The sequence below is a fragment of the Tenrec ecaudatus genome, chromosome 14, assembly GCF_050624435.1.
Source record: "Tenrec ecaudatus isolate mTenEca1 chromosome 14, mTenEca1.hap1, whole genome shotgun sequence".
NCBI classification, from domain to species: Eukaryota; Metazoa; Chordata; class Mammalia; order Afrosoricida; family Tenrecidae; genus Tenrec; species Tenrec ecaudatus.
In genome coordinates, this window is record NC_134543.1 from 115,479,792 (window position 1) to 115,497,322 (window position 17,531).

At 40.7% G+C, this 17,531-nt stretch overlaps 1 non-coding gene across 1 annotated transcript; it reads right to left on the reverse strand.

The window, feature by feature from the left end:
• Positions 1 to 13,724: 13,724 nt before the first annotated feature.
• LOC142427165 (small nucleolar RNA SNORA48) lies at positions 13,725 to 13,868 on the reverse strand. The gene has a single exon (XR_012779979.1). It is a non-coding gene; the product is annotated as a small nucleolar RNA SNORA48 (small nucleolar RNA).
• Positions 13,869 to 17,531: the final 3,663 nt, after the last annotated feature.

Sequence of the window (17,531 nt, forward strand, 5' to 3'; positions counted from 1 at the left end):
GCCAGAGGGAAAATGAAGCAAAGTAGTATCTTGGAACAGTTGGACATTTGGGATATCGCCAACCTCTAGCTCCATGGTTCTCAACCTTCCTAATGCCGTGGCCCTTTCAAACAGTTCCTCATGTTGTGGTGACCCCCAACCATAAAATTATTGTCGTTGCTACTTCATCACTGTCATTTTGCTACTATTATGAATTGTTATGCAAATATCTGATAGGCAGGATGTATTTTCATTGTTACAAATCAACGTAATTAACCATAATTAAAGCATAGTGATTAATCACAAAACGATATGTAATTATACATTGTGAAATATTTATGTGTTTTCCGATGGTCTTAGGCGACCCCTGTGAAAGGGTCATTGAACCCCCACAAAGGGGTCGCAACCCACAGGTTGAGAACCGCAGCTCCTTGGCACCGGTCTTGTAGAAATTATTACACAATAAATTATTATCACATGTTCTTTTCCCAACGGTCGCAACAGTGCCGTGACAGGTAGATTCCAGAGGTTCCGAGCAGATTCAGAAAAGCGTGTGGACCATGGATCTCATTGCCGATGTCAAATGGATCCTGCCTGAACACAGCGAATACCGGAAGGATGCCTCCTGGTGTTGTATTAACTATGCAAAGACATTAGACTTTGGAAACGGTCATCTCCAGAAGAACAGGAATTCCAGGACACTTCCAACTCTTCATTGTGCTCCTGCAGATCGTGTACGTGGATCAAGGGGCAGTGGTGTGAACAGAACAGAATACTACATGGTTTAAGATCAAGGAAAAATGTGTTAGGAGGAGCCAAACTAGTTCCCTCCCCCACCCGAATTCTTTCTAATGAAGCTCTCCAGAACTGTCACTCCATCATTGCAACTTAAAGTAATTTTATCCATCTTGTGTTAAAAAGGTAGACACTACCTATTATTTCCTATTGTTTGTAGAACTCTATAACACCATCGGCCGATGAAGGACAATAGTCACGGGGTTTCTCAATATTCCTTTTTTTTTTTTACATTTTATTAGGGGCTCATACAACTCTTATCACAATCCATACATATACATACATCAATTATATAAAGCACATCCGTACATTCTTTGCCCTAATCATTTGCAAAGCATTTGCTCTCCACTTAAGCCCTTTGCATCAGGTCCTCTTTTTTTCCCCCTCCCTCCCCGCTCCCCCTTCCCTCATGAGCCCTTGATAATTTATAGATTGGTATCTTGTCATATCTTGCCCTATCCAGAGTCTCCCTTCCCCCCCTTCTCTGCCGTCCATCTCCCAGGGAGGAGGTCACATGTGGATCCTTGTAATCAGTTCCCCCTTTCCAACTCACTCACCCTCCACTCTCCCAGTATCACCCCTCACACCCTTGGTCCCTTGTTAATCTCACATTACTCACGGAATTGGAAGCGGTGCTATTTCTCATGGCACATTCTTAAAGGGCAGATGTTCATGCTGTTTATGGGTTGTTCGCTGCAGCCTATCTACTACCCTGAGACGTAGGATCGCTTTCTCCATGGTTAGGGGGTATTTCTATGTAGGGCACCCCAAAACTTGTTCAATTCTCCTTTGCACGCCCCTAATTTTTGTTAACATCGTCCCTATCGCCCTTGCCAGGATAGCGAATTCTGTATCACAAGTGAGCGCTCCCATAGTAACACATTTTCGCCTATTTAATTTTATATACCTCCCCCACTGGCTAAACGCTACCAGAATCTGGTCTATAAGTGCTCTTCTGTTTTTTATTAGCTCGTGTTGTTGAGATCCTGTAGATTCTTCATCCTCCTTTAATAAACCCAATACTGGATCAAGCATAGTTTCCTCTAAGGGAGAACTGGGGAAGCAAATTCTCAAATGCACTTCTGAGATGAATCTTCTCTGTTCGTCTGGCCAAAAGAACCTAATAGGTCACTGCTACTATATGAAAAACTCAATTTGATATCTCAGATTCTTTATTAGGACATGTATTACCTATTATTAATTGGAATATGCTTTGTCTTCTCCGGAAAATTGGAAGAGGTCTTGCATCTTGAAGTTCATTTTTTTAAATGGGTTGACTTAAAAAGCATCCTGTGATACAGGAAAGGGAATGAAATTGGAGCTCCGTATAGTGTGACACGAATTTTAATTTCAGTTTTAAATGCCACACCCATTGTGCTTGAGCGCTTGGAAGCACAAGTAATTGGCTTTCCCCCAAGAGTTTGAATCAAGTGAAGTCTCATTGTGTGAGAAGAATCACACTAGATCGAATACTTCAAAAGGGGGAAGGGAGGCAGGATGCTACTTACGTCAGCCTCTCAGTTCTGCTCTGCAGTCACCCTGCACCACATTCCTGGACACATTGTAAAGTCTTCCTGCAGAACAAGGCTGCATCTCGAACTGTGCAGAATGAGGGAGGGGAGGCAAACTGCTGAGAAGCCATATCACTAGTCACATACGGAAGTCTGTGGTGAGGGTTAAGTGACTTTGTGTTTTCTAGTGTATACAAGAGGTTGGCCAAGGAGCCCTAGTGGCGCTGTGGGCTAGGCAAGGGACTGCTCACCACTAGGTCGCCAGTTTCAACACATCATCTGTTTGTTCTGCAGGGGAAAGATGAGTGTCACTGTTCTTACACAGATTTAGTCTCAGAAACCCTTACGGTCACCGAGTCAGAATCCACTCCATGGCAGATTGGAATATTTTAGGATTCCCCACCCCCAAATAGTTTAATTTGTATGGGGGTCTTAGTCCTAAAAAAGAAGACCTCAGGTGAACACTGATGGGTGACTATGAAAAGGTAGGGTCTCTGGGTCTGGAAAGGAGATATTCGATAGAGGTAAGGATGAAAGATTTAGGAACTGGTTAGATATATAGGACAAAAGAGATGGAGCAATCTATGCTGAGCCTAGAGTCCTGGTATATTTGACTAGGAGAATAAATGTTGATTTCATTACTAAGTACACGCTCAGAAAATTAAGAGTGTTCTCCCGAGAAGCTGAGGACACATCTCTAAATTATTTGAGTATCTTCTTTGGTGAAGTGTCCAAGTCTTTTGCCATTTTTAAAATTTTAATTTTTTTCTGTTGGTCTGTAAGAGGAACCTTCAAAAAGTTGGTCGAAAACAGATTTAAAAGATAATGAGTATGACTGAGAAAGCAGATGGTGCTTGGTTATCAGAATAGTATCAGGGGTCTTAGAGGTTTGTTTTGAAGCAAGCAGAGATCTAAGTGAGATGGCCACTAAGCCCACACAGAATAATCACACTAGTCTGTGTGATCCAAGAATTGTGAATAAGAACATCCAAACCCAGAGGAGGGAATGGTATTAGAGCTTACACTCTGGACACCCAGGTTGTAGAAGACTGAGGATGGCAACTGAATCCCCAAACCCAATCGCAGGGTCCGCCCATGTAGATTAAGCCTCTTATGACTCTTCTCTGATTATGGACCAGAGAAGATTATGGAAAAGGCCTTGTGGTCAGACAGAGTCCACTGTAGGGCAGATTAGTGCAGCTGGAGTTCGGTCAAAATCTAACACCTTCCCATTTATCTCCTTCATGTTCCAATGCGAAATTGCTCCCATTTCTAATAGTATCTGCTTTGTTCTCAATTGAGTTTTTTCTCTGTTTCATTCTATCATTGCTGGGCCATTTGTTTGTATTTTGTCTTGATCCTGTATGTTGTTCTGTGTATGAAACTCAGATTAGGTAAATCTGTAGAGATGACAACTAGATGAATAGATTCAAAGGGACATGGCAGGGGGAGCGGGTGGAAAATAGGGCGCTAACAGCAGTGAGCATAAGGAAGAATAGCTGGTTCTGGAATAGATTGTGGCGATGGTTACACAACCCTTATACATGCGATTAATCTATTGACATGCATGATATGTGGATTGTATGTTAGTGAAACTGTTAAAAATCAGCTAATCTAAAAAAAATTCCATGACTTTTTGGAACCACCTGGAATGTGTGTGTGTGTGTGTGTGTGTGTGTGTGTGTGTGTGTGTGAGTATACCTTGAACAGAATCGAGCACTGTTCAGTCATGCACCATCCTCGCAGGAGTGACTGTGTTTGAGCCCAGTATCGCAGTCACTCTGTCAACCTCTCTTGCTGAGACTCTTTCTCTTTGTCCCTTACCCTCTACTTTGTCAAGAGTGCTGACCCACTTTAAGTGCTATCCAGCCTGAGGGGCCCATTTTCTGACCCTGCATCGGGACATCATAACGTTTTTAGTGTCTAATTCATCAGGACTGGACTGCCTAGTCCTTCCTCCTACTCTGCCTTAGTCTAGAAACGCCGCTGACACCTGTCCATCATGGGTGACCGTGCTAGCACTGAAAGTATTGGTGGCGTCGATTCCAGCATTAGAGCAACATGCACGCTATCACAGAATGACACAGCATGACACATTGACAGGTGAGTGGTGGAAATACACCTGCACAAGCACACATGCACGGAAGAGAGATAGCTGATCCATGTAGCCAATGCAATCTCTGACTTGTCTTCCTTTTATTTTCATGATATGTGAAGCAGAGACTATTTTCATTTTGATGAAGTCCAAATTATAAAAAATGTCTCATGTGAGGGCTTCATTCTGTTTTTCCTAAGGACCTTTTCGATATTATAAGCTTGTGGTCATGTTTTGGTGTGTGTTTTCGACTAGAAACTTTATCAGTATGGCCAACATCAAATTGATTTTTGTATGTGCTGTAAGTGAATATTTAATGTCTATTACACTCCTCCTACATCATTTTGCAGAAAATTTCATTTTCTTGTTGAACTTTTCTTGCATTTTTGTAAATATGATATTGACCAGATGCATGTGTTTGTTTCTGGAGTCTATTCTGTTCTAAGGGGACCCTGGAGGTAGAGTGGTTACACGTTGGGCTGCAGTCCACATAGCCGGCAGTTCGAAACCACAAGCAGCTCCAGAAAAAAGACAGGGCTTTCTACAGCCATATACAGATCCAGTTGTGGAGACTCACAGAGGGTCACTGTGAGTCAGCATTGACTCGATGGCAGTGAGTGTGATTTTTGATTCTATTCTGTTCTAACAGTCTCTTGCCTCCTCACATATCAATACCATAATCAAAGTAACTAAAAGGCTATTAATAGCAGGTCCCTTGATATATTTCATTAGAAAACACAGATCCAAAACTGAGGAATTATATTGCCACATGGCAGTGTTAAGATACGTGTAATGTATCAGCGAGGTATATAATATTCCACGAGCCCATCACGCAGGCGGAGGAAGAAGCCCTGGTGTTTTAGTGGTTATACACGAGGCTGCTATGCGCAAGGTCCGCACTTTGAAACCACCAGGATAGATACAAGGCTTTCTACTCCTATGAAGAGTTAAAAACAGTCTTGGAAATCCAGAGAGACGGTTCTACCGTTTCCTGTAGGTCCCTACATGTCAGAATCAACGCAATGGCAGTGAGATTTGGGGTTAGTTCGGAGGCAATGTTTCCCAAGTAGGTGATTCTCTGCTCCCTAGGGGCACTGGAATGATCCAGGAAGACTGCAAAAGAGGATGTCTACACTAGATTCTAGATTGTGGGCCATAGTGCAAAAGCTATTAATTACTGAGGGGTGGGGACACTGAGTAGTTTTGTTGGGGAATATAAGAAAGAAAATGAGTATTAATGAAAGGGGATGATTTGCCCACCTGGAAAACATGAGAAATGTCTTCACTCACATTATCACCTATTTTTACCTATGTCACAAACTCATGAAATAAATAATACTATTCCTATTGAATATGAAGGAAACCAGATTCTAATGATCATGATTCCTGTCCCCCAAAGATGAAACTATTTGTCTTAGAACCAATAAAATTTTAAGTAGAATCATTTTCATGAGGTTATTATCCACTTGATTATATAATTAAAATGTAGCATTTAATTTGCATGGAACACTATAGATTTTTATATTTTTCATAAACATGCAGAATTAATGGGACTCTTCTTATATTTTGATATTTAAAGAGTTACACATTTCATATTTGCCTAAACAAACACAGAAGAGGAACTGTGTTACTGTGTGGTTTTCTTGTCTATTCCATATAATGGAGAGGAGTGGGGTTTATAGGAAAGGTCTATTCCAATGGGAATCTTGTTATTATTTAATAGCAACAACAAGGAAATACATTTTGAGTGCTTATGATGTTCCTGTCACTGCTCCAATGATTTCTTAATTGATTCTTCCAGCAACATAAAGAAGTCAGGACCATTATTATATCCATTTGCCAGATGGGGAAAGTGAGGAACAGAAAGGTTAAGCAATTTGCCCAGTCAGTCTATCTCAAGACTCCTTTCCACTCAGCCTTAACTCTAAATGGGATGAAAGTGCATGTTTGAGTTCAGCTGGGCAGCAAAAGAATATGCCTCTTCCTCATCGAGCATGAATTCCCTGGGGTTTTCATTCATTTGAACAGTGTGGTGGCATAAGAGGTAGGAGGTGTGCAGAAATTACTCCCATCCTAGATTTGTCATTGGAGTACATCTCGAATACATCACTTCTGATCTCTTAATCACTCATTTCTTGTCTTTAAAACGAGGATAGTCTTTTACCATGTGGGTTTTAAGAGTACCTAAAAATCCTTTTACCAGACGAGGTCACTTCCTGTGGAATAGGGGTATCACAAGGCTCTCAGGAAGTACAGAGCAGCGGTGATTTATTTTCACACGAGGTCTACGTGTCCTTCCTTGGCACAGGATAGTTAGTTAGTGAATGTAGTTATCCTGGTGGGATGGAAGACATGGGAAACAAAAGTAGTATCAAAGTTTGCTCCAAAACAGTAGTATTCTTCCTCAATAGCCTTCCTTTTATAAAGCTAAAATCTCTTACAATGATTCCAGTGCATGCCAATCGCTGGCAGAATTCTCTCTTTCAATATCAAGGTTAATATTTGCAGTTCCAAAAAAATCACTGGAATTGGCTACAGGGAGCTAAGATAGGCACTTTTAAAAAGACAGAATTAGATTTCTAAATAAGAGAATTGTTTGCAGAACAGGAAGATGCCCAGTCCTTCCATGTGATTGCTTTCGAGAAAAGCCATCACAGAGCAAGGTGGAGAAAACAAACAAACAAACAAACAAACAAAAACAGGGAAAGGAAGGGCAGCACACCAGTACTGATTTTCTACCTGTGCTGTGTGAACCCAGGCAAATACAATTTGGTGCTGCTCAAGTGTGCTCCCACCCTCAGGTTCCGGAGAGTCTGCAACGATACCAGAAATAGCAGGCAAATGGGACCCTCGTCCTACTCCCTGCCTCAACCAAAGAAACTGTGCTTTCACCAAACACATGTTTGCACGTTGTGTCTTCACGACAAAAGGGGGGGGGGCAGTGATTTCTGAGGATGAAAGCAAAAAGCAAAACTCGACACCACACATAGAAAAGAATCTGGTTCTGAAATGATGTTTCTCTAAGTTGTTCCTTTGTAAGCAAGGACCCCTGTGCTCGGGGCTCTGTGAGGGGAATGGAAGAAGTTGCACAGATGGACAAATACACAGCTCTTTTCACCAAGGAGTGTGCAGTCTGGCTGGAAGCAGAGGGAGGCCCCCACCAAGACAATGAGTGAGTCAAGCTGAGCCTGGGCATTCCGCTCTCTCACTTCTGCCCTACTAGCCTGCCTTTCCCTTTGGTGGTGGACCCTCTCCATCCTCAAATCACTCCCTATCCTCTTGAGGAATGTCCTCATAAACGTTATTACATTAACCATTTCTACCAAGGTATAAAGTGTTAGGCCTCAAAGCATGGGAACCCCAAGGTGATATTTGAATCTTACCCAAGATCAACATCTTCAATAAAAAGGTTCTGGTGGTAGAAATTAGCATATGTAATCTTCTAAAGGAGGGTGTTGTTTTTTTCAAAGTTTAGGTTGGTTAATACCTATTTCCTCCTGGTTGGTCTTCCTGTGCACAGGAGTATAGCAAGTTGATTATGAGCAAAAATCTGAAGCCAATCAGTGGGATTGTAATTCTAGTCCCACTACTCGTTGCTTAGTTGTTGTGTAGCCGCAGGTGAACCATGTCAGCTCTTAGTTTCTTCTTCTGTGAAATGGGTGCTGATGGCAAGAGCCTTCTCCAGAGATTACAGCCCAACTAATAGTACAACCTTGTAAGGAATTAGTGTGGTGATCTATTAAAAAGCACCCAAGACAACATTTGTCATATGATAACCATTAGAAATAGACAAGCATGTACAGCGGCTACATGAAGAGCAGTTTAGAAGAAGAATCAAGAACTACATGGTATGGTTGGGGTTTTAAGAACTTTATGGGAAAAGGGTAACTGGGCAACTAAAGAAATTTCATGGACTAGGTAAAATTGACCTGCCTGCTAAAGGATGGGAACCGCATTCGATGGAAAACACTATAGATAGGATGAAGAACCAGAATTAAAGGCACAATGGATGAACACACTTAGTATATCCATGGAGCCGTGAATTGTCACAGACTAGAGAGAAGAAAACTTAGGTTTACATAAAAAAATGTGTCAATAGGATGGTGTAGAATGGAGGCGAATATTACTTGCTGAGACCAGTAAACTATAGCAGTATCCCAGAACTCAGATCAAAACCAAAACCAATCTCAACACCATCAAGTCGATGTTGGCTCATAGTGACCCTATAGAACAGGGTAGAAATGCCCCCCTTGAGTTTCTGAGGCTGTAACTTTAGCAGAGTGGAAAGCCCCATCATCCTCCTGCAGAACAGCCTGTGGTTTTGACTGCGGGCCTTGCAGTGAGCAGCCCAATGCAAAAGGAGGGCATTAATTGGCATGGTGAAGGAGTCACATTTTGGTGTGAGAAGTCCTGGGCAATTATTTCCGTATTGATGAGATGCGATTCTACTAATCACAAAGTGGAGCTAATCCCTTGCAATGTTCCCATGAAAAACGTATGAGCTGACGAAAGAAAAAGAACTCTGTAGATTCTCATGTGCTACAGCAGTGTTAGAAATGGACTTCACTATTCTAAGCCAAAGGAACAGCAAACAGAGAGAGTAAAGAATGCATTCGGGTTGCAGTTGGATGAATACATTCACAAAATATCAGATGAGCTAGAATTAAGAGGACAGAGGCATAACTTTACCTTCATTCTTAGGGAAATGCAGGTTTCCGCTTTTAAAAAGTGATAATTTAGTAGCTTTGTCTAAACCATTTAAATTGCTTTCTGATTTAATCGTTTTAAGAAATGTTTTAATATGGATTGGTTTGTTCATTTTTCTTAAAATAAAGAAAAGAACCAGTGCTTCCAAACACACTATTTCATAAGTCTGTATGTCACTGCAGTTTCTATTATCAGTTACATTATATAGTCCTCTCATGCGTAAGGAAAAGATGTATAAAACAGCTATGAAGATACACCTACCTAATAAAGATATGCTTGCATGTGCTTTTGAAAACTTAGCTCTTAATATCAGGATATATTTTCTTATCATCTACCTGCCCCCAACATGTTCTCTCTGCTTCTTACTTCCCCTCAGGGGGTGTGCAGTCCTTGTGTCACCTTTCGGTTCATTGGTGTGGCTAGTTTTCTTTTCCATCTTCAACTACCCTGGTCTTTCTGTGCTTGAAAGGACCTTGCTTATAAAACTCCCCTGTCCATGCGTTGGCCAATGCTGATTTCTTTCTTTTCTTCTTCTTTTTAAAAATCTTTTTATTGGGGACTCAGACAATGCTTATCATAATCCATACATCCATGATGTCAAGCACATTTGTACATCTGTTATCATCAGCATTCTCAAAACATTTGCTTTCTACTAGAGCCCTTGGTACCACCTCCTCATTTTTCCCCTCCCTCACCACTCCTACCTCCCTCACAAACCCCTGATAATTTATAAATTATTATTATTTTGTCATATCTTACAATGTTCGATGTCTACCATCACCCACTTTTCTGTTGTCCATCCCCCAGGGAGGTGGAGGTTATATGTAGATCCTTATAATCAGTTCCCCCTTTCCACTCCACCCTCTCTCCACCCTCCCGGTATCGCCACTCTCACCACTGGTCCTGAGGAGATCATCTGTCCTGGATTCCCTGTGTTTCCAGTTCCCGTCTGTACCAGTGTACATCCTATGGTCCAGTCAGATTTGTAAGGTAGAATTAGGATCATGATAGTGGGGGAGGGGTGCTGAGGGGAGAAAGTATTAAAGAACTAGAGGAAAGTTGTATGTTTCATTGTTGCTACACTACACCCTGACTGGCTCGTTTCCTCCCTGCGACCTTTCTGTGAGGGGATGTCTGGTTGCCTACAGATGGGTCCTGGGTTTCCAATCTACACTCCCCCTCATTCACAGTTTTGATTTTTTTGTTCTTTGATGCTTGTTACCTGATACCTCCCACACCTTGTGATCACACAGGCTGGTGTACTTCTTCCATGTGGGCTTTGTTGTTTTTGAGCTAGATGGCCGTTTGTTTACCTTCAAGCCTTTAAGACCCCAGGCTGTATCTTTTGATAGCCGGGTACCATCAGCTTTCTTCACTACTTTTTCTTCTGCACACATTTGTCTTCGGCAATCATATCGGGAAGGTGAGCACACAATGAGATGATTTTTCGTTCTTTGATGCCTGATCCCCGTTCCCTTCGAAATCTCATGATCACACAGGCTGGTGTGCTTCTTCCATGTGGGCTTTGTTGATTCTGAGCTACATGGCCACTTGTTTACCTTCAAACCTTTAAGACCCCAGATGCTATATCTTTTGGTAGCTGGATGGCCAATGCTGATTTCTATAGGGACTTTCTTGGGTAGCTGAGCTTATTTTTAACTTTATCTTTGTACCTTCTCTCTTGTAGTGGCTCTCCCTCCTCACTTGAGTGTAAGTTTCTTTCAGGCAGCCCCTTTTACATCACCCAAACTTACATTGAACAGGTATTTGGTGAATTATGTTGATGTGCTTTTCTTTATTATAGAACAATTTTTAAACCAGCAGCTATGTTTTCTTAAAAACAAAGAAAAAGAAAAAACAAACATAAAACCCACTGCCACTGACTGCAACTTGTTTGTCATACTGTTGTGGCTTGTGTACTGCTGTGACGCTGGAAGCTATGTCCCTGGTATTTTAAATAGCAGGGTCACCCACAGTGAACAGGTTTCAGCAGAGCTTCCAGACTACACACTACAAAGAAGGGATAGGCTGTCCCCTTCTAAGGAATTAGCCACTGAAAACCTATGGACAGCATCAAAGAATTGCCAGTGGCTAATGGCAGAAGCAGCATGTTTTTAGAGAGAGTACCATGAGATGAGCCCCTTAGGTGAGAAGTCACTCAAAAGGTGACGGAGGAAGAGCTGCCTTCTCAAGAGAGACTCAACCATAATGACTGAGATGGAGTAACGCCTGCCGAAGAAAAGCCTTCTGAACAGTCACTTGCTACCGGGGCACAATTCAAAATGAGAAACAGCTGCAAACATCAATTAATAATTAGAACTTGGATTATATGAAGTATGAGTCTCAGAAAGTTGGAAGTCCTTAAAAAGGAAATGAAATGTGTGAAGAATTTAGGTGTTAGTGAGCTGAAGGGAACTGGTGTTAGCCATTTGGAATCCAAAAATTATGATTTATTATGCTGAGAAGGACACAATAAAAATAATGGTATTAAATTCATTGTCAAAAAAGACTTTCAAGATATATCTTAATGTACAGTGCTGTCTGTTATAATGTCCATTCCAATCAAAGGAATTCCAATCAATCCAGCTATTATTCAAATTTATGCACCAACTACTTAGGCTAGTGATGATGAGCTCTAAGAATTCTGTAAACTCTGTAGTCTGAAATTTACTGAACATATAATCAAGATTCATTGACAATTATTGGCGATTGGAATGCAAACATTGAAACCGTAAAGAAGAGTAGTTGTGAAATATGTCCTTGGCGATGGAAATGAAGCTATAAATTGCATGATACAATGTTTCAAGACCAACAACTTCCTCATCAAAATATATTTTTACATTAACACAAAAGGTGACTAGAAATGTGGACTTCGCCAGATGGAATACACAGAAATCAAATTCATTACAACTGTGGAAAGAGATGATAGAGAAGCTCAACATTAGCAGCTTAACCCAGGCCAGGGAATCACTGTGGAACAGACCTTCAATTGCTCATATGTAAATTCTGGTTGAAGTTGAAGTAAATTACAACAAGTTCATGGGATCCAAAATATGACCTTGAGTGTATCCCCCATGAATGCTGAGAACATCTCGAGAACAGATTTGAAGCATTGAACACGAATGATAGAAGCCCTGACGAGCTGTGGGATAACACCAAGCACATCCTTTTTGAAGGAAGCACAAGGCCAATGAAAAGACAGGGAAGAAAGAAAAGGTCAAAGAGGATGTCAGAAGAGTTTCTGAAGTTTGACCTTAATAGTAGAGTAGCTAAGACAAACGGAAGAAATGATGAAGTCAAAGAACCGAACAGGACATTTCAAAGAGCAGCTCCAGAAGACAAAGTAAAATATTATAATGAGATGGGCAGGGACCTAGAGTTAGAAAACCCAAAAAACGATCATGCTCAGCATTTCTTAAAGTGAAAAAAATAAGTAAATTGAAAGAAAAGATCCTATGGGCAAATTATTGAACGATTTAGGAATCATCAAAAAAAGAGGAAAATAATGCAGTTAATGTAACAAAAAGAACTAGTTGACATTCTACCATTTCAAGAGGTGCCATATGAGCAAGAACAAATGCTCCTGAAGAAAGAAGTCCAAGCTGCACTGAAAGCATTGGTCCAAAACAAGTCTCCAGGAATTGATGGGATACAAATTGGAATGTTTCGACAAGCTGATGGAACGCTGGAAGCACTCACTAGTCTATGCCAAGATATTTGGAAGACAGATATTTGGCCATTGACGGGAAGTGATCTTTATTTGTGTACATTCCAAAGAAAGGTGACCGAGCAGAATGCTCAAATTATAGAACAATATCATTGGTAACACTTGCGAGTAGAATTTTGCTGAAGATTACCCAATAACAGTCGCATCAGTCCATTGACAGGGAGCTACTAGAGGTTCAGACGAGATTTCAAAGAGGGACATAGAAGCAGGGGTATCATTGCTGATGTCTCATAAATCTTGGCTGCAGGCAGAGAATGCAAGAAAGATGCTTATGTGTATCTTAAAGAGAATGGGAATTCCAGAGCATTTCATTTTGCTGATGCAGAACCTGTACATGAACAGTCATCCAATCTAGAGAACAAGGGGCTACTGCATGGCTTAAAATCAGGAAAGTGTGCATCGGGTTATAGCCTCTCACTAGACTTGATATGTTGAGCAAATAATCAGAGAAACTAGAGTATATGAAGAAGAATGTGGTATCGGGTTTGAAAGAAGGCTTGCTAACAAGCTTCATATGCAAATGACACAAACCTACTTGCTGAATGTAAGGAGAACTTGAAACACCGGCTGATGACGACCAGGGATTGCAGCCTTCAGTATGGATTACAATTCAATTATAAATGTATAGAATCCTCACAGCTGCACCAATAGCTAACATCATGACCAATGGAGAAATAGTTGATGTTATCAAGAATTTCATTTTGCTTACCTCCACATCAACTAAGTAGTACTGATGGAATGAGGTGACCTAGTCCCATTGGGTGTGGAGAAGGAAGTATCATCGAGAGTCTTGAATGATTCCCGGATACATGTCTAGAGCAGGTAGAAAAATATGAAGCTATTAATTGAGATTTCTGATTCAGGAATCATTGCTAGGGTTTTATTTATTGATTTACCTTTTTTTTTTTTTTAATGTGCCCTAGGCATGAAACAGCTCTGGCCACGATCTGGGCATCAAGCTAGGATGAACAAAGGGTTGCCAGTCTGCTCTGCCCCTGACTGATATAAGAGCACCACCACCAATCAGGTGTCTCTTTGCCCATAGCCAGGGGTGATTTAACTTTTCATGGTGATTTGAATAGCAGTTTTCAGAGCCAGTTGGTTTTCTGTTCCACAGTTCATATACATTTTGTTTTGAGACATTGACAATCTCCCAAAATGAAACAGGGCTCTTTGCCCTTCCTCCTTCCATTTTCCTTTACCATTCATTCTTCGTTCCTATCCCCTCTTGCCTTCTGAGCTTTCAATCTTGTATGACTGATGGAAAATTAGGAAAACCAAATAAATTCACGTACATAGTGGCTATTATATATAATATAAGATATTATATAAGCTATAAGATATAACACACGATATATATTACATATAACATATTACCCTTCATAATATAATCATACTACTCACTGGGTTGTTAACTGAAAGGTCAGCAGTTTGAAACCACCAACCACTCCTCTGAAGAAAGATGGGGCTTTCTATTCCTGTAAAGAGTTACGCTCTTGGAAAATCACAAGGGGCAGCTCTTGTCCCACAGGGTCTCTGAGTCACGATCGATCGACTTGATGGCAGAGAATTTGTTTGTTTGGTCATGTACAAAGGTCATGCTAATCTTTTCTGTATCATTCCAATTTTTTCATTTGTACAATGGAAACAAGCACTATGGATAGAGTTTAATTTAGGGCATTAAGATGCAGATATTTAGTAAGCAGCTGAAACATGGCCCACTTTTTAACAAACATGTATTTAGTACGTATAATGTGTGCTGGGTCAGGGCATTAAACATTGGATGAAACATAGTTTTTACCCTTAAAACAAATAGTCCAGTGTGTAAAGAGAAGAATATGATATGGGAGAATTGTGAGGGCCTATTGGACTGGCCAAGGGGCCTGGTGGTACTACCCTCTTTTCCCGAAAATAAGACAGTGTCTTATATTAATTTTTGCTCCCAAAGATGTGCTAGGTCTTATTTTCAGGGGATATCTTATTTTTCCATGAAGGAGAATATGGTACACATTTATTGTTTTATTAAAAGGGACCTTGCACTTCCTCTCTGTCTGGCTGTGCTGCGGCCAACAGTGAGCTGCGCAGGGATGCCCATTGCTACAGTCCAGAGTCCAGAGTTACGGTAGCTTGGGGGGGCCTTATTTTGGGGAGGTCTTATTTTCGGGGATGCCTTATATTTCTGCAAGAGGCACAAGTGTAAGTAGGTCTTATTTTCAGGGGATGTCTTACTTTCGGGGAAACAGGGTAGTCCAGTATGTAAAGAGAGGAATACGATATGGAAGAATTGTGAAGGCCTATGGACTAGATAATGGGCCTGGTTTTACTGTTAGGTACGTGTCCAATTGCTAACTGCAAAGTAGGCAGTTCAAATGCAGCTGCTGCCGTGTGAGAGAAAATTGGCGCTGTCTACTCCCATGAAGATGCATGGCCTTGCAAACCCCACATAGGGTTGCTATGAGTCTGAATTGGCTTGACGGCCTTGGGTTTGGCTTGCCCTTTGGTCCTGACGGGTGATGGGAAAGCATGGCAAAGAAGAGCTCCGTGGGTGCTCGGCGCAGTCTTCACAGGACAAAAGATATTGCAACTTGAACACAATTTTTGCAGACAGAGAAAGATGAATATGAATGCGACTCTAGGTAAAGAGAACAAAAAAAAATACTGAGGTATGCAGGAACGTAGATCCCTTATTGAATAACAAGCCATTTTTCATGGCCGGACACAGAGTAAGCTTGCATGTGAAACTGTGGACCTATGACCTTGATGTTGTGTTCGGTGGTAGGACTTAATCGCAATTGGGGTTTCCTCCTTAAACGCATATGAAATTCCTCCTTATAAGAACAACGCTCCACTAGCAATTCTATGTTCAGGACCTGTAGCTGTAGACTTTCGTGACGACTTCAGAGGCAGTAACAGAATTGCTGATTTTATTTTAAAAAATAAAAGGCATTTCTTTTCAGGAGCTGGAATGAAACGATACGTGGAATAATTAGCTCCTCTTACCAAAGTTGGTTTTCCATCAATGCATCTACTTACAATTCACCTTCCCAGACAGATATTTTTTTTTTTGTCATCAAAGAGTGGTCACACAGGAGTACAAGTACAGTAATATAGTGCTTAACTTAAAAACAAACACAGGTAGTGGGTTATAATTGTGAATGTAAACTTGTTTTAGAAAAAAGAAATCCTTTTCTGACAGTCAGTTACGAAATGTCGAGGACCTGGCTTTCGTTACATTTAGTCTCTTTCTCTCCCTCATCTTTCCCCTCCCTTTCTCATCAGCCTGCCCTGTCTACTGTGAAGTCGGGCTCTTAGCCAGAGCATGTGTTCTTCAAGTCCCTGCAGCCCTGATGGATGTGAAATTGGTAGATCTCCAAGTGGAGGGAGCAGATAAAGCGTGCCAGCTCTGAAAGCAATGTGAAGTTGATGAGGTTTTGTTGAATGAATTACCTAGATGATTTATCTCACCAAATACCTCCCTTCAATCTGAGCAAAGGCTTCTGGTTATTCTGCTAGTCTGTGAAACATTTCATTAATAAAGCAGTGCATTCCATGGACTAAAACTTTATTTGCATAAGACCTGGTGCTAGGGAACCATTAAAACAAACACAATTGTTTTGTTGTTCTTGATATCATTCAAGAAATTAGCCAGCATAAAGACAGTTTAGTTTTATGGTCATTTGCATTATGAAGCATCGTCATAAGATTAATATATTCAGTGAATACCTGATCGTCTATATTGTGTGATATTACTTTGGTACAATTTCTTTCTGTGACATGGCACCCTGCCTCCAGTCATTGACCTGACTCTGGGACTGGGTTTCCTGCCATATACAAAGGGTAATGCATTAGATTGACTTTGCTCTTTCAAGCTTCCAATATTGAAAGAATTCTCTGCTATTTAAAATATGTTATTTATTATATTTCCGCTGTTTTTATATGCCTAATTTGATATAACTTTTCTTTCTTTTTCTCATGATATTATATTGACAAACATGATGACTACATAAGTTTTATTTTCCTCCGGTTATTTACTCAGTATGTGAAATATTTATTCATCTGCCTTGCCTTAATCACCATGTGAGAACTTCCTAGTGCTTGTAAATACCGAGAAAAGAAAAATTATTTGAATAAGAAAAGGGATTACATAAGCAGACAATAATTTCCACTCAGCGGACTTTATATAGAGATAGAAACTTACACTTAACACGTAGGTCGGAAGCGTACAAGCAAACAAAGCCCTGCAACCATGACTAGACAAACATAGAAAAATGTCACTCAAAAAGAAAGCACACCAAGAATGTGGATAGCCTTGCTCCCATACAGAGCGCAGCAAAGTTGTTGTGTTTTGTTGTTCTGGGTTTTATATTCTACGTTTTTCTCTATATGAAATCCAGGATGGTATTGGTGAGGTATGGGGAAGAAGGTTGGGGGGACACTAAGTACAAGAAAGAAGTAAATATTCTCAAACAGAGATGATGTTACAACTCTTTATGATTAAATTATTGAATTGTATGGTATGTGAAATATCTGCCAATAAAAGTCTTTTAAAAAACTGAAAGTACAACAGGCCAAAAGGGAGATCGAATTAGAAAGTGTTACATTTTAACCTAATTCCATTTGTCATAATTAACTTTAGAGTGCTCTCTGTCATGACTGTCTACATCCCTGAACTGTGGTCAGAGCAGATTCACCAGAGGCTTATCCATGTGGGGACCCT